The 18,731-nt window shown below is 45.3% G+C and overlaps 1 protein-coding gene across 2 annotated transcripts in view; it reads left to right on the top strand.

Annotated features, from left to right (window-relative positions):
• Window positions 1-18,731, top strand: part of sema3b (sema domain, immunoglobulin domain (Ig), short basic domain, secreted, (semaphorin) 3B) — a 94,383-nt gene that overhangs the window by 37,181 nt on the left and 38,471 nt on the right. Inside the window, exon 1 of one of the 2 annotated variants that reach the window (XM_042303955.1) lies at window positions 16,654-17,288. The exons of the other annotated variant lie outside the window; for it this stretch is intronic. The gene's annotated coding sequence lies outside the window, so the exon portion shown is untranslated. Of the gene's footprint in view, window positions 1-16,653; window positions 17,289-18,731 lie in introns of those variants that run through there. 2 annotated transcript variants of the gene reach the window in all.

Genomic DNA, 18,731 nt, shown 5'->3' with positions numbered 1-18,731 from the left:
TGTGTAGATGTGGCAGTGTGTACATGTGGCAGTGTGTAGATGTGGCAGTGTGTAGATGTGGCAGTGTGTACATGTGGCAGTGTGTACATGTGGCAGTGTGTAGATGTGGCAGTGTGTACATGTAGCAGTGTGTAGATGTGGCAGTGTGTACATGTGGCAGTGTGTACATGTGGCAGTGTGTACATGTAGCAGTGTGTACATGTAGCAGTGTGTAGATGTGGCAGTGTGTAGATGTGGCAGTGTGTAGATGTGGCAGTGTGTACATGTGGCAGTGTGTAGATGTGGCAGTGTGTAGATGTGGCAGTGTGTAGATGTGGCAGTGTGTAGATGTGGCAGTGTGTCTGTCTACTTTGTTTGCATTTGTGCGTTCACATATCTGTACATGGGAAATGTGTTGCTGTGCTTTGAAATTCTCTGTGTGGCTGGGCAGATTTCTGATTGCCCTCTTTCATTTAGCTGTATAAAGGTGGATCTGGAGGTGGATGCAGTGTGGATATGGGAGGTCTGGGCCCCTCCTTTCCCCCAGTCTGTTCTCCTCCTCTGGGCACCTCATCCATCATTGGCTCTGGCCTCTGATTGCCTTCAATTACACTTTAATGGAGGGGATTTCTGCCCCGGCGAGACAGCACTTTATACCCACCGCACCTGAGCTCCCTATCTTATTGTGTGTGTGTGTGTGTGCGTGCGTGCGTGTGCGTGTGTGTGTGTGCTTGTATGTGGGTGCGGACAGGCTTTATAGCCCAAATATAAAAACCAAATTGCCTTCAAAACAGAGTTGAAAAAGCTTGAATCAACCATTTCATCTGAATTGAAAAGGCTTGAATCAACCATTTCATCTGAATTGAAAAGGCTTGAATCAACCATTTCATCTGCCTCAGCTACTATTTAAACACACATGCTTTGATGTATAGTGAGAGTGAATCTGTTTGCATTTCCTATGTGCCTGTCATTTCAAAAAGGGTTTCTGTGCGTACTGTTGGTAGTGTGTGTGTGTGTATAATCACCTGTGTGTGTCCATGGGACTGTTGCTCTGCCCAAACCTTCTGTCGCTGAGCCTGTCTCAGATTTCTCTTGGGTATGTGCGCACATGCACACGCACGCACGCACGCACTCACTCACTCACTCACACTCACTCACTCACTCACTCACTCACTCACTCACTCACTCACTCACTCACTCACTCACTCACTCACTCACTCACTCACTCACTCACTCACTCACTCACCACACTCACTCACTCACACACACACACACACACACACACACACACACACACACACACACACACACACACACACACACACACACACATACATATCTTTCCGGGGTGGCTTGCTGTGTCTCCAGAGCCTGGGGTTATTAATCTGTCTCTGAGTGTTGCTGAAAGCAGCCTGTCTGCCCGGATCACTGCCCATCAGGATGAGCGTCTCGCTGGCCTGCTAGACTAGCCTTGTGCCTGTCTAGTCTGGCCTTAACAAGACAGCTCTGCCTGCCTGCCTGCAGTATGGGGAAGGGGGATAGCTAGGATCATTAGGATCCCTCTGCTGCCTGTGGAGTCTTTGAAGCACCAATTGCGCTACCTGCCTGCATACCCAGTTCTACACTGCTATGTCAGCACAGCCAGCAGTTTCATTACTAATCTTTATTATGGCTTCTCTGTGTGCTCTAGGCATTTTCTACACAGATATTTCTCACTGTGTGTTTAAATGTGTGTCTGTATGTCATGCTGAGTGTATGCCAGCTGGTTATCCCATGGGTTATGCTCACAGAATGACTTACACACTTCATTCTCGACATTCTAACATAGTGAGCGCTGAACATAGACTCAGTGCGTTGATGTTAACCACTCTCCAACGAGGAGGGGTGAGTCTGTGTGCGGGGGTGGGTTTGTACACGTGTGCATTTGTCAAATCAAATCAGTCTGTGTGTGTGTATGTGTGCATGCGTGCGCGTGTCTGTGTGTGTGTTTGTGTGTGCGTGTGTGTGTGTGTTGTGTGTGCGCGTGTGCGCGTGCATGGGGCCCCTCAAGGGTGCGTTCTGAGCCCTCTCCTGTACTCCCGGTTCACCCACGACTGCGTGGCCACGCACGCCTCCAACTCAATCATCAAGTTTGCGGACGACACAACAGTGGTAGGCTTGATTACCAACAACGACGAGACGGCCTACAGGGAGGAGGTGAGGGCCCTCGGAGTGTGGTGTCAGGAAAATAACCTTACACTCAACGTCAACAAAACTAAGGAGATGATTGTGGACTTCAGGAAACAGCAGAGGGAACACCCCCCTATCCACATCGATGGAACAGTAGTGGAGAGGGTAGTAAGTTTTAAGTTCCTCGGCGTACACATCACAGACAAACTGAATTGGTCCACCCACACAGACAGCATCGTGAAGGAGGCGCAGCAGCGCCTCTTCAACCTCAGGAGGCTGAAGAAATTTGGCTTGTCACCAAAAGCACTCACAAACTTCTACAGATGCACAATCGAGAGCATCCTGTCGGGCTGTATCACCGCCTGGTACGGCAACTGCTCCGCCCTCAACCGTAAGGCTCTCCAGTGGGTAGTGAGGTCTGCACAACGCATCACCGGGGGCAAACTACCTGCCCTCCAGGACACCTACACCACCCGATGTCACAGGAAGGCCATAAAGATCATCAAGGACAACAACCACCCGAGCCACTGCCTGTTCACCCCGCTATCATCCAGAAGGCGAGGTCAGTACAGGTGCATCAAAGCTGGGACCGAGAGACTGAAAAACAGCTTCTATCTCAAGGCCATCAGACTGTTAAACAGCCACCACTAACATTGAGTGGCTGCTGCCAACACACTGACTCAACTCCAGCCACTTTAATAATGGGAATTGATGGGATTAACATCATTAACATCTGCTAACCATGTGTATGTGACAAATAAAATTTGTTTTGATTTGATTTGATGTGTGTGTGTCTGCTCCCTGCATCAGGGCCACAGAGTTGGCCTGGAGGAGAGAGGGCAGAGGGAGGTTAGGAAGGTCATCACCCTCCCAGATGGAAGGGAATAAATGAGGAGAACAGGTTACATCCACAGAGAAACAGATACAATGAGAGAGGGAGAGAGAGAACAAACTTTCCTGCTTCTGTGAGTAAGGGAAAAACAAGTGGAGGGAGGGGGGAGACAAGGGAAGAGGGAGAGAAGGAGAGTGATAGAGGAGAAAGAGACAGGAAATAAAATACACAATGAAAGATGAGTGCCGTGCTCTTCTCCTTCCTGAGTGTGTGTGTGTGTGTGTGTGTGTGTGTGTGTGTGTGTGTGTGTGTGTGTGTGTGTGTGTGTGTGTGTGTGTGTGTGTGTGTGTGTGTGTGTGTGTGTGTGTGTGTGTGTGTGTGTGTGTGTGTGTGTGTGTGTGTGTGTGTGTGTGTGAGACAGAGAGAGAGCGAGAGAGAGGGAGAAAGAGCGAGAGAGGAGAGAGGGGGAGAGGGAGAGGGAGAAAGAGAGCGAGAGAGAGAGGGAGAAAGAGAGAAAAAGGGAGAGAGTGAGAGACTGAGAGTGAAACGGAGAAAGAGAAGGAGACAAAGAAAGAGAGAGGGAGAGGGAGAAAGAGAGAAAGAAAGAAAGAGAGAGAGAGAAAGAAAGAAGAAGTTTGCGGTCGTAGAGCAGAGTACTCGTTCTCCAGTCTCCCTGCCTCAGTGTGGCCTCCAGCTGATGCTGGAGCTGAGGCTGCCATATTAGCATCATTTCACCTGGAGAGGCTCCATCAAACATAATCTCATCTCAAGAGGGTGCCAGAGCTGAGTGGTGGAAGGTGTACAGTGTGTGTGTGTACTGTATGTACTGTATGCGTCCGTGCATGTGTACTTGCTTGCTTGGTTGCATGCATATGGGTAACCAAGCAAGCAATATGTGTTTATATGTGGGTGGTAAGAGTGGAAAATCTCTCTCAGGTGATTTTCCCGGTTTCATCTCCATTCCCCGTCAGATCAAAATGCCGTTATCACCTGCTGCAAGGCCCTGTGCTTCAGAGAGATGAGAACAACCAGATGTATATTTAATCATCAGTTGTGGGAAAGAGAGAGATCTTTGAATCACATTCCAAAGGGGACCTGCTGCATTTCCCACCCCTGTGACTCTAGGAAAGTAGGGTTTGGGTCTGGTAGAGGGGAGGGGGAGGGTGGAGGAAAGTAGGGTTTGGGTCTGGTAGAGGGGAGGGGGAGGGTGTGACACTAAGCCCCTGCCATGTTTAAAGGTGCTCTAATCAACTCAGTTAACCTCCTTACCTGATCACATCAAAGGGCATAGGGGATTAGTGGTGAGGGAGTGGGCCCTAGGGAGTGGGCCCTAGGGAGTGGGCCCTCAGTGGACTAGGGGACAGTGGGTCCAGGCTGGGCTCAGGGGCCCGTGACATGGATGACCCCCAGGAGACTCACACCATGGAAGAGAGATAGAGAGAGGGATTGAGAAATGGAGAGAGTGAGGAAGAGGAGATAATGGAAGTCATATCCTGTCACGAACTCGGATACCTCATGCATCTCAACCTTTTGCTTCAGCCTGTTGTTTCCTGAGTTTAATTTTTTTTGTGTGTGTTTGTGTCATCACCTGCTACCAACTAGCCAGTTAGCTAGTTGCAATGGAGCCCGCTTCGCCTGGAATAGCTAATGAATGTCTCCAGCGCTGTAGAAGCTGTGTTTATTACGCTCTTGTCCGCGACAGTGTTGACAATCCGGAGTTCCAATGCAGAAATTGTTTGCTAGTGGAGGATTACAGGAATGAGGAGGCTTAACTTCACAAGCAAATCTCGATTCTGCTCGAATTTATGGGGAAAACACAAATTGGAACATTCTCGTTCTCAACTCCTATGGCTGGATGCTGCTGGGCCTGATGTATGTTTTCCCGCCTTGTCATCTGTCCCTATCAGAATGGTCTGTGCTACCTGGAACTTGCCTGCCAGGGAGGTCATCTCCATCTGCTTCTCCTCCCCCATCTTGTAGTCCAGTAGACGGAGAACAGCAAAAAGATTGTTCCAATCAGAGCTGATCCGATGCCACAAGTCGTGGAAACCGAAGGCAGGGAAATGCTGTGAAGTCGACAGGAGTGACTGCGAGTGGTTTAGAGCAGATTGGCATAAGGATTAGCTTTGCTGCACTGGTGCCTGATCTACCTGCCACTTCATCGCTGGAATTGCCTCTATCTGCGACGGCAGTGCTGACTCCAACTACGCTGACTTGAGCAGTGGCTTCGTCATGGAGTTTGGTTCCTTTCCCTCTCTCTGGATCTGACAGGGCACTGCCTGCTGTAGGAGGTCTGGACCTTTCGCCGGGACCAGCGGGCGTACGCTATCCTGTTCCTTATGGGCCTGTAAAAAGTTCAATGAATTGTGCAAGGGGTAGGAATGGGCGGATGTATGTGACATCAACAGAGGTATATTTTCTAGGTACCCAATCAAGAAAAAGCTTAAAACTGTGAGCAGTGCTTGCAACCTGGTTCAGGTTATATGTCAACCTACCAGGGTTACAAAGGAATGAAATAATGAACATATATTGACCGCATCTTTAATACTAGTTAGGGATAGGCGGGACGCAAATGTCTCAACTGGCAAATTGCCAGGGAATATGCAGAGCGCCAGATTCAAATAAAATACTATAAAAGTCAAACTTTCATTAAATCACACATGTAAGATACTCAATTAAAGCTACACTCGTTGTGAATCCAGCCAACATGTCAGATTTTTGAAATGCTTTTCGGCGAAAGCATAAGAAGCTATTATCTGATAGCCTGCACCATCTGCACCAGCAGCAAACAAAGGGGTTAGCATATTTAAACCCTGCAGGCGCTACACAAAACGTTGAAATAAAATATAAAACATGCATTACCTTTGACGAGCTTCTTTTGTTGGCATTCCAATATGTCCCATAAACATCACAATTGGTCCTTTTGTTAGATTAATTCCGTCCATATATATCCAAAATGTCCATTTATAAAGCGCGTTTGATCCAGAAAAAAAACAGCTTACAAAAAACGCAACGTCACTACAAAATATTTCAAAAGTTGCCTATAAACTTTGCCTAAATATTTCAAACTAATTTTGTAATACAACTTTAGGTATTTTTAAATGTTAATAATTGATCAAATTGTAGACGGGGCAATCTGTGTTCAATACAGGAATGAAAACATACCAGCGCCACTTTTCACGTCTTGCGCAACTCAGAAAAGTGTACCCAGTTCCGAGTTGGCCTACTTCTTCATTGCTCAAAGGAATAACCTCAACCAAATTCCAAAGACTGGTGACATCCAGTGGAAGCGGTAGGAACTGAAAACAAGTTCCTAAGAAATATCCCTTGGCAATGACATGTCAGGGAACAGAGATTCTGAACAGTTAGTCCTCGGGGTTTTGCCTGCTACATAGGTTCTGTTATACTCACAGACATGATTCAAACAGTTTTAGAAACTTCAGAGTGTTTTCCATCCAAATCTATGAATAATATGCATATCTTATATTCTTGGCATGAGTAGCAGGAAGTTGAAATTGGGCATGCTATTTATCCAAAAGTAAAAATGATGCCCCCTAGCCCCAAGAGGTTTTAATAATGCTGCAGAAATTAGCTTTAAAGCAGTATCCAAATCCATTGTATGTAGTGATCACAGTATAGTAGCCTAGGAAAACCAAAGTTCCAAAGGCTGGGCCTAATATAGTGTATAAAAGGTCATACAATAACTTTTGTAGTGATTCATATGTTGATAATGTTAAGAATATTTGATGGTCTGTGGTGTGTAATGAGGAGCAACCAGACACTGCACTTGACACATTCATGAAATTGCTTATTCCAGGGACTGTAAAAACTGTTAAATCCCCTTGGATTGATGAGGAATTGAAAAATGGTATGGTTGCGAGGGATAGGGTTAAAGGTATGGTAAATAAGTCTGGCAGCACAGCTGATTGGCATACTTACTGCAAATTGGGAAGCAAAAGAAGCAAAAGAAGGGAAGCAAAAGAAATCCCGCTACCTAAGAATAGTAATGCCCCCTTTACTGGCTAAAATAGCTGACCAATCAGCCTGTTACCAACTCTTAGTAAACTTTTGGAAAAAAATGTGTTTGACCAGATACAAAGCCATTTGACAGTAAGCAAATTGACTATACTATAGTAAGCAAATTGACTAACTATACTTTCAGGGCACTTATAGGGAAGGACATTCAACAAGCACAGCACTTACACAAATTACTGATGATTGGCTGAGAGAAATTGATAATAAAAAGATTGTGGGGCTGTTTTGTTAGACTTCAGTGCATTATCGATCGTCTGCTGCTGGAAAAACACGTGTCATAGCTTTACACCTCCTGCTATATTGTGGATAACAGAACACAGAGGGTGTTCTTTAATTTAATGGAAGCCTCTCCAACATCCATGTAGAATCAGGAATTCCCCAGGGCAGCTGTCTAGGACCCTTACTTTTTAAAAAACCTATCTTTACTCACGACATGAGTAAAGCCAGTGCGTAAAGCCAGTGTAAAGCCAGTGCGTCTATGTATGCGGATGACCCAATACTATACAGGTCAGCTTCTACAGCGCTGAAATGACACTCTAGTGACTCCTTGTGGCGGCCGGGCACATGCACGCTGTACAATGTTTCCTCTGACACATTGGTGTGTCTGACATCCGGGTTAGGGGGGCATTTGGTCAAGAAGCAGTGCGGCTTGGCAGGGTCATGTTTCGGAGGACCCATGGCTATCAACCTTCACCTCTCCCGAGTTGCAGCGATGGGACAAGACTGCAACTACCAATTGGTTATCACGAAATAGGGGAGAAAAGTAGAAAGTACAAAAAAATACAAAATGAAATAAATAAATAAGACATATTGATACAATAGTAGCTAAAATGTAGAAAAGTCTGTCCATTATAAAGCGGTGCTCTACCTTCTTAACAACACTATCAACAAGGCAGGTCCTACAGGCCCCAGTTTTGTCGCACCTGGACTACAGTTCAGTTGTGTCGTCAGGTGCCACAAAGAGGAACTTAGGAAAATGTAATTTGGCTCCGGACAGGGCTCTTAAATGTACACAGAGAGCTAAAATTAATGATAAGCATGTAAATCTCTCATTGCTCAAAGTGGATGAGCGATTGACTTCATCACTACTTGTTTTTGTAAGAACCGTTGACAAGCTGAATGCATCGAGCTATCTGTTTAAACTACTGGCACACAGCTTGGACACCCATGCATACACCACAAGACATACCACCAGAGGTCTCTTCACAATCCCCAAGTCCTGACCAGACTATGGGAGGCACACAGTACTACATAGAGACATGACTACATGGAACTCTATTCCACATCAGGTAACTGGTGCAAGCAGTAGAATCAGATTTTAAAACCAGACAAAAAAACATCTTATGGAACATAGGGGACTGTGAAGACACACACACAGGTACAGACACACGCATACACACACACGCTAGCACACGCACTCTACACACACGTATTTTGTAATGTTGTTGTATGGTGTTATTCTACATTTTGTATTGAAGATTTGTAGTGGTGTAATAATGTTATATGATGTACTGTTTTATATTTTGTTTTATGTGTAATGTACAGTAATTGCCTTAATGTGTTTGGACCCCCTGAAGAGTAGCTGCTGCATTGCAGGGATCCCTAATAAATACAAATACAAAATCGTGAGAGACGAGGAAGCGGTATTCAGTGGGGACCACATTTTAACCACAAATTCTGGTGACCTCACCCCACTTCAAATCAAATATCACAACCTTGAAATCTGTCATTTTAGATTGTCACATCAATAAATAACCTTCAATGAATTACATTTTCATCTCAAATTAAGATAATTAATAAATAATACCAATAAATAAATGTACTCAAAATTGTATTTTGTCATTTATCTATGTCAAACTTTTTTGTATATTGTCTAAATTTTTGGTTCCCCCTACCCAGTAAAAAAACAAACACTTGGCAACCCCACTGCAAATCCCCCTTGACCTTACTAGTGGTCATGACCCCGACTTTTAATAACACTGATATAGCCTTTATAGCTATCTTTTGTCATGGCTTGCTAATGAAAACAGAGGACTAATTGTTGTGCCAAGTTATAGTCTCTGTAAGGGCAGCACACACACTCAGTCACGTCACACTGTCTACCGTGCCTGTTTTATCCTTCAACCCTCCCTGGGCGGCAGTGACCTCATCTAATTTATTCTCTGTGCCCGGCTCTGACCATAATGAAACAGACACTCATAAAAGTCCTAAGTCATTTATGACCGGACTTTGGCCCGCCTGCCTGGCGGAATGGCCCGTCATCATCCAATCAGTGTTGCTCTGTGTCTTGGGCCAATCGGATGTGGGCTCCGTGATGAGATTAGTGCGAGGTGACACAGCTGGCGGAATAGCTCAGGTCGCCATGGCACTAATGATCCACTTAGTCCTGGAATTTGTTTTATGTCGTGTCACTGTGTCACGGATGTTAGCCACTGCATAGCTAGCCGACCCTGGCAGCCATCTTAGGGAAAAGGTCCACAAATGCTGGTGTCCCCTTGACTCGTGTTCCTTTGACTAGTGTCCCCTTGACTGGTGTCCCCTTCCGTCACTCTTCCTCTGCCCTTCCTCTGCCCTCCCTTCCTCTCCCTCTACCCCTCTGTGTATTTGTGCATGTAAGCCTACAGTTGAAGTCGGAAGTTTACATACACTTAGGTTGGAGTTGTTAAAACTTGTTTTTCAACCACTCCACAAATTTCTTGTTAACAAACTATAGTTTTGGAAAGTCGGTTAGGACATCTACTTTGTGCATGACACAAGTAATTTTTCCAACAATTGTTTACAGAGAGATTATTTCACTTAAAACTCACTGTATCACTATACCAGTGGGCCAGAAGTTTACATGCACTAAGTTGACTGTGCCTTTAAACAGCTTGGAAAATTCCAGAAAATGATGTCATGGCTTTAGAAGCTTCTGATAGGCTAATTGACATAATTTGAGTCAATTGGAGGTGTACCTGTGGATGTATTTCAAGGCCTACCTTCACACTCAGTGCCTCTTTGCTTGACATAATGGGAAAATCAAAAGAAATCAGCCAAGACATCATAAATAAAACATTGTAGACGTCAACAAGTCTGATTCATCCTTAGGAGCAATTTCCAAACGCCTGAAGGTACCATATTCATCTGTACAAACAATAGTACGCAAGTATAAACACCACGCAGCCATCATACCGCTCAGGAAGGAGACGCCTTCTGTCTTCTAGAGAATAACGTATTTTGGTGCGAAAAGTGCAAATCAATCACCGAACAAATGGGTCTTCCAAAGGGACAATGACCCCAAGCATACTTCCAAAGTTGTGGCAAAATGACTTAAGGACAACAAAGTCAAGGTATTGGAGTGGCCATCACAACGCCCTGACCTCCATCCCATAGCAAATTTGTGGGCAGAACTGAAAAAGCCTGTGCGAGCAAGGAGGCCTACAAACCTGACTCAGTTACACAAGCTCTGTCAGGAGGAATGGGCCAAAATTTTCCCAACTTATTGTGTGAACCCGAACGTTTGACCCAAGTTAAACAATGTAAAGGCAATGCTACCAAATACTAATTGAGTGTATGTGAACGTCTGACCCACTGGGAATGTGATGAAGGAAATAAAAGCTGAAATAAATCATTCTCTCTACTATTATTCTGACATTTCACATTATTCAAATTAAGTAATGATCCTAACAGACTGAAAACAATTTTTACTGTGGTTAAATGTCAGGAATTGTGACAAACTGAGTTTAAAATGTATTTTACTAAGGTGTATGTAAACTTACAACTTCAACTGTATATATAAATATCTAATTACTATTTCTACAATTTGTTTGATGGCCAAACCACCCCCACACCATCATTACCCTACTGGTAAAAAAAAAAAAAAAAATTACCCTACTGGTTGTCCCGCTGGCATTTGGTACTGGTCAATATGGTCTGTTTGAATTTGATCTAATCATAGACATTATACATAATCACATTGTGAATTATTTTATTTTTCCTTTATTTAACTAGGCAAGTCAGTTAAGAACAAATTCTTATTTTCAATGACGGCCTAGGAACAGTGGGTTAACTGCCTGTTTAGGGACAGACCGACAGATTTGTACCTTGTCAGCTCGGGGGTTTGAACTTGCAATCTTCTGGTTACTAGTCCAACGCTCTAACCACTAGGCTAACCACTAGGCTACCCTGCTGCCTATCTGTTATCAACCAGAATCCTAGCAGTCTAACCACATAACTAGCCAATCAACCATCACATGTCAGATTATGATGCTCTGTCTTCTCATTCAAGGAAGTTGTGTACCAAATGTGTTGCACACATATTACTGCTTGACTGACTGACTACCTGACTGGCTGACTACCTCACTACCTGACTGACTGCTTGGCTGTCAGCCTGACTGGAGGAGTCTTGTTGTGTCTTAGGCATGTGTGATGTGGTGGGAGGATAGGGAGAATAATTAACAGACTTAATTGGTTGTGACAGTAACCTCAACTTAACGCAATGTCAACACTCACACAACCGAACTGAAAAAAATAATTGTGAAACTTTTAAATAAAGATTATTTCTTCCATCCTACAGCAGACATTCTTTTAGATTGGATATAGTTACCCAGTAAGGTTGACCCAATTAAATGCAGAAACAAGGCACTATTTGACAATTTCACGGCATATAATATTGTGTATTTTCTACCACATAGGTCAGGACTATTTACTCCATGTACCATTGTTAGACCAGGGCTGATTTACTATAAATAATGTAGGATGGCTATAGGATGACCATAGGATGGCTATAGGATGACTATAGGAAGGCTATAGGATGACTATAGGATGACCATAGGATGGCCATAGGATGACTATAGGAAGGCTATAGGATGACTATAGGATGACCATAGGATGGCTATAGGATGACTATAGGAAGGCTATAGGATGACTATAGGATGACTATAGGATGGCTATAGGATGACTATAGGATGGCTATAGGATGACTATAGGATGGCTATAGGATGACTATAGGATGACTTTAGGATGACCATAGGATGGCTATAGGATGACTATAGGATGGCTATAAGATGACTATAGGGTGGCAATAGGATGACTAAAGGATGACTATAGGATGGCTATAGGGTGACTATAGGGTGGCTGTAGGATGACTAAAGGATGACTATAGGATGGCTATAGGGTGACTATAGGGTGGCTGTAGGATGACTAAAGGATGACTATAGGATGGCTATAGGGTGACTATAGGGTGGCTGTAGGATGACTAAAGGATGTCTATAGGATGGCTATAGGGTGACTATAGGGTGGCTGTAGGATGACTAAAGGATGACTATAGGATGGCTATAGGATGAGTGGTAAAATAGTTTTTTGATGTAGGGGGCAGAAAGTGCTCATGGAACACAAGACAAAAGGAGACCCACAGGAGTCCCAGCATCCCTCTCACCAGGGAGGGGTTGTCATGGCCACAGGAAGGGGTCAGGAGGTTGCCCATCAGGGGGTTCATGGGGCAGGGCAGGACAGGGGTGGGGCAGGGGGGATGGGAGCAACTTTGTGCCTGCTGTCTTACCCCTTTGTCCCTCATACCATCAGCGGGGGCTACGCCTGGCAACTGTCCATGGCACTCTGCCAGCCCCCCTGCACACACGCACAACACACACGCATGCTCACAGACACGCACACATGTCACAGATAGCTCAGAAATGAGCAGAAATATCTTACAAGGTGTGTTAAGCATTCTGAAGTATATTTGTGTGTTTGTGTTTTTGCGTAAGGACTCCCATCATGTTCATGAATAGTAGAACTTACTAGTAGAAAGCACACCCTTATTCTGTAAATGTGTGTAAATGATCTTATTTACATGTGTCCTGTAGTAGTGGAAGCTCTACTCAGGATTTATTCAAATGACACCGAAGAGAATGGCTGATGGTTCTACATGCCCGTAGTAATCAATTGTTCTATTTTGTTACATTTTTTGGATTGTTTGTAACTTGTTTTTGAAACTTATTTTGTGCATAATGCTGCTGCTACTGTCTCTTATGACCCAAAATAACTTCAGGACATCGGGACTGGGATTACTCACCACGGATTGGAAGAAGCTTTTTCATTTAACGAGTCCGACGAGAAAGATATACTGCTCAGTCCCAGTCCCAGATCTGTTTTACGCTGCTGCTACTCTCTGTTTATCTTATATGCATAGTCACTTAAACCATATCTACATGTACAAACTACCTCAATAAGCCTGACTAACAGGTGTCTGTATGAAACATGTAGGTATTACAGTGAGTCAATGGTACTCTGCTACTCTTTTTTCAAATGTCTTTTTACTGTTGTTTTATTTCTTTACTTACCCACACACACACACACACACACACACACACACACACACACCTCTTTTTCCCGCACCATTGGTTAGAGCCTGTAAGTAAGCATTTCACTGTTGTATTCGGCGCAAGTGACAAATAAACTTTGATTTGATTTGATCCCCGTCATTTGCGTGAAGAAAAGACGGAGGAGAAGAGGAAGCAGATCAGGCTGCCTTTTGAGAATCCGTAGGTGAGCGAATAAACTCCCATTGCCATCAATTCTACTTGCTAAAATGCAATCATCGGAAAATAAAGTGGATGACCTACGATTATCCTACCAACGGGACCTTAAGAACTGTAATGTCCTATGTTTCACCGAGTCATGTCTGAACGACGAAACGGACAATATAGAGCTGGAGGGATTTTCAACGCACCGGCAGAACAGAGAAGCTACATCTGGTAAGACGAGGGGTGTGTCTTTTTGTTAATAACAGCTGGTCCTTGATGTCTAATATTAAAGAAGTCTCAAGGTATTGCCTGCCTGAGGTAGAGCACCTAATGATAAGCTATAGACCACACTATCTACATTATTCATAGCCATCTATTTACCACCACAGACCGATGCTGGCACTAAGACTGCACTCAACCAACTCTATAAGGCCATAAGCAAACAAGAAAATGCTCATCCAGAAGCGGCGCTCCTACTGGCCGGGGACTTTAATGCAGGCAAACTTAAATCAGTTTTACCAAATTTGACCAGCATGTCACATGTGTAACCAGAGGAAAACAATCTCTAGACCACCTTTACTCCACTCACAGAGATGCATACAAAGCTCTCCCCGCCCTCCATTTGGCAAATCCGAACTTAATTCTATCCTCCTGATTATTGCTTACAAGCAAAAACTAAAGCAGGAAGTACCATTGACTCGCTCAATTCGTAAGTGGCCAGATGATGCGGATGCTACGCTACAGGACTGTTTTGCTAGCACAGACTGGAATATGTTCCAGGATTCATTCAATGGCATTGAGGAGTATACCACCTCAGTCATTGGCTTCATTGGTAAGTGCATCGATGACGTCGTCCCCACAGTGACCGTACGTACATATCCCAACCAGAAGCCATGGATTTCAGGCAACATCCGCATTGAGCTAAAGGCTAGAGCTGCCGCTTTCAAGGAGCGGGACACTAATCGGGACGCCTATAAGATGAACCACCAAACAAGCAAAGTGTCAATACAGGAGTAAGATTGATTCCTACTACACCGGCTCTGATGCTCGTCGGATGTGGCAGGGCTTGAAAACCATGACAGACTACAAAGGGAAACCCAGACACGAGCTGCCCAGTGACGCGAGCCTACCAGATGAGCTAAATGTATTTTATGCTCACTTCAAGGCAAGCAACACTGAAGCATGCACGAGAGCACCAGCTGTTCTGGATGACTTTGTGATAATGCTCTCGGTAGCCGATGTGAGCAAGACCTTTAAACAGGTCAACATTCACAAAGCCACGGGGCCAGATTATTTACCAGGACGTGTACTCAAAGCATACGCAGACCAACTGGCAAGTGTCTTCACTGACATTTTCAACCTCTCCCTGACTGAGTCTGTAATACCTACATGTTTCAAGCAGACCACCATAGTCCCTGTGCCCAAGGAAGTGAAGGTAACACACCTAAATGATTACCTCCCCATAGTACTCACGTCGGAAGCCGTGAAGTGCTTTGAAAGATCATGGCTCACATCAACAGCATCCTTCCGGATACCCTAGACCCACTTCAATTCTCATACCGCCCCAACAGATCCACAGATGATGCAATCTCAATCACACTCTACACTGCCCTTTCATACCTGGACAAAATAAACACGTATGTGAGAATGCTGTTCATTGACGACAGCTCAGCATTCAACACCATAGTGCCCACGAAGCTTATCACTAAAAGTAGGACCCTGGGACTAAACACCTCCCTCTGCAACTAGATCTTAGAGGCAACAACTTGTCTGCCACACTGATGCTCAACACTGGGGCCCCTCAGGGGTGTGTACTTAATCCCCTCCTGTACTCAACCACGACTGCGTGGCCAAACACGACTCCAACACCATCATTAAGTTTGCTGACGACACAACAGTGGTAACGATGAGACAGCCTGTAGGGAGGAGGTCAGAGAACTGGTAGTGTGGTGCCAGGACAACAACCTCTCCCTCAATGTGAGCAAGACAAAGGAGCTGATCGTGGACTACAAGAAAAGGAACAGGAACCCATTAACATCAACGAGGCTGTATTGGAATGGGTCCACATCCCCAACGATCTATCATGGTCCAAACACACCAAGACAGTCGTGAAGAGGGCACGACAAAACCTTTTCCCCATCAGGAGACTGACAGGATTTGTCAAAAAGTTCTTCAGCTGCACCATCGAGAGAATCCTGACTGGTTGCATCACTGCCTGGTATGGCAACCCCTTGACATCTGACCGTAAGGCGCTACAGAGGGTAGTGCGTACGGCCCAGTACATCACTGGGGCCAAGCTTGCAATAATAGGTGGTGTAAGAGGAATGCCCATAAAATTGTCTCCCAAGTCATAGACTGTTTTCACTGCTACCGCATGGCAAGCACTAACGGAGTGCCAAATCTAGGACCAAAATGCTCCTTAAAAGCCTATACCCCAAAGCCATAAGACTGCTGAACAATTAATCAAATACCCCCTGCATATAGCCTCGTTATTGTTATGTGATTGTGTTACTTTTCCTAACTTTTAACTTTAGTTTATTTGGTAAATATTTTCTTAACTCTTCTTGAACTGCACTGTTGGGGCTTGTAAGTAAACATTTCACGGTAAGGTCTACACTTGTGGTATTTCTGCCCGAGTGACACATAAAGTTAGATCTGATTTGATACCTGCATATGACTGCTGTAGGTTATCTATTCATCTTCCCTGTATGAGTGTATGGGATGTGCCAGTCTACCATGTATGTGTGCAGTGATCTATATCTAAATTCAGTTGCCATCTGACTCGTAGACAGAGGGTTGTGACATGGCTTGTGGTTCCCTTCTATCTGTCCCGGTAGATGTGTTTATATGGGCTTCATGTGTGTACAGCATGTACGAATGGTGTAAATATGAGTACTGAATGGCTAAGATGTCAAATGGAGAACTCCCGCTCTGCCTCTTTAACTTCCCTTACACACACCAGCACATTACCCCGCCCCTTTCTTTCCCCCTCCCCTCGTCTTACCTCCCACCTTTTCTTCGCTCACACCCCCCTCCCTCTCTCTCTTTGTGTTCTTGAATTACGTCCATTATTCCTGCTCTTACTCTGAGTCCTTGTGCTTCCTCTGTTCCTCTGTATAGTGGAGAGAGTGTATGGTGGAGTTGTGTGCTTTCCTGAGTGGACCGAAGTGCTTGCTATAGCAGCTGACTGGTATACTGACTCTGTCTTCATTTCACCTCCTCACCCACCAGCCCTGTCTGCTTTGACTAACTGACTCACTGGATTTCCCCCAGATGTGATGCTCCTGTCTTGTATTGTTCCCCCCTGAGGCTGTACACCTAGTGTTTCAGAGAGGACTCTACCTTTACTGCTCTGTGGATTCTACTAAAGGATTTTTATCCTACCTCTGGGGTTTGTGTAGTTTTAGTGCAGTATGTCAGACAAAGTGAGCGTGGGGATATGTGTAAATGTGTGTGAAGATGTGTATGTAGCTGCTATGTGTGAGTGAGTAAATTTGTGTGTAAAAGTGTGTGTGCATCTCGAGGAACAAAAGGAAAATAATAGTTTTTCTTCCTGGAATAGATAGATGGAATAGATAGATGGAATAGATAGATGGAATAGATAGATGGAATAGATAGATGGAATAGATAGATGGAATAGATAGATGGGATACATTGTTGGACAGTAATAGTGTTGAGGAGGTATCCATGGGACACTTTGCGCTTCGGACCATGACTGGGTCAGGTGGACACTGAGAGGGAACGCTGTTGCCTTGGATGCAGAAGGAGAGGTGAGTTCCTTTGGGGGCATTTAGGGATTTTGGACTTTTGGGATTTTGGACTTCTTCCACTCACACAGCTCAAGTCAGTTACTCTCTCAGTGTGTCCAAACTGATCCAAATGGCTGGGAACCAGGTACCAACCAGGCACCAGCTGAGCCCCAGCCTTTCTGCCTCTCTGCCCACAGCCTCCCAACCTCTCTGTCCCCAGCCTCCCTGCCTCTCTCCCCCTGCCTCCCTGCCTCTCCCCTCACGGCTTATACAAGGGCAAAGACCACCTGCCATCAGGCTCTCTGTGTCTCTCACCCCTCTAAACCTGTTCATGTGACTGCAGCTGTGTCCTTTTCCATGCTTTATAATCCTCCTTTGCTTTTATTCTCTCTGTTGGCTTTTGGTTGGAGGCCAGTCAGTCTTTCCCCCAAGAACAATTGTCTCGTTTCTCCCTCTCGCTCCTTTTCTCCGTTCCCCCTCTTCCCCCTTCGCATAGCGTAGACAGCCGGGCTGAAATAGCGACATGACACGCTGCAACTCCAGTAATTGTGTTCTCCTCACTGCCGGCTCTCTCTTCTCTATTGTATTTAGTCACACCTCTCATGGTGTTGGGCCACAGGTTGTTGGTATTGATTTGGATTTCATACCCCTCTGACCCTACTTTTTCTCCGACTCCTGAAGGAGGGACTTCGACATTGTCTTTTCTTTTTTCTTCTTTCTACAGTATTTACACATCTCTCTCTCCTTCCCTCTCACACTCTCTCTCCTTCCCTCTCACACTCTCTCTCCTTCCCTCTCACACTCTCTCTCCTTCCCTCTCACACTCTCTCTCCTTCCCTCTCACACTTCTCTCCTTCCCTCACACTCTCTCTCCTTCCCTCTCTCACTCCCTCTCTCCTTCCTTCCCTCTCACACTCTCTCTCCTTCCCTCTCACACTTCCCCTCTCACACTCTCTCTCCTTCCCTCTCACACTCTCTCTCCTTCCCTCTCACTCTCTCTCCTTCCCTCTCACACTCTCTCTCCTTCCCTCTCACACTCTCTCCTTCCCTTCCTCTCTTCCCTCTCACACTCTCTCTCCTTCCCTCTCACACTCTCCCTCTCTTCCCTCCCTCTCACACTCTCTCTCCTTCCCTCTCACACTCTCTCTCCTTCCCTCTCACACTCTCTCTCTTCCCTCTCCACTCTCTCTCCTTCCCTCTCACTCTCTCTCCTTCCCTCTCACACTCTCTCTCCTTCCCTCTCACACTCTCTCTCCTTCCCTCTCACACTCTCTCTCCTTCCCTCTCACACTCTCTCTCCTTCCCTCTCACACTCTCTCTCCTTCCCTCTCACACTCTCTCTCCTTCCCTCTCACACTCTCTCTCCTTCCCTCACACTCTCTCCTTCCCTCTCACACTCTCTCCTTCCCTCTCACACTCTCTCTCCTTCCCTCTCACACTCTCTCTCCTTCCCTCTCACACTCT

The sequence above is a fragment of the Oncorhynchus tshawytscha genome, linkage group LG22, assembly GCF_018296145.1.
Source record: "Oncorhynchus tshawytscha isolate Ot180627B linkage group LG22, Otsh_v2.0, whole genome shotgun sequence".
NCBI classification, from domain to species: Eukaryota; Metazoa; Chordata; class Actinopteri; order Salmoniformes; family Salmonidae; genus Oncorhynchus; species Oncorhynchus tshawytscha.
Note: the sequence above shows the minus strand (reverse complement) of the source record. Positions and strands in the feature narration are given on the sequence as shown.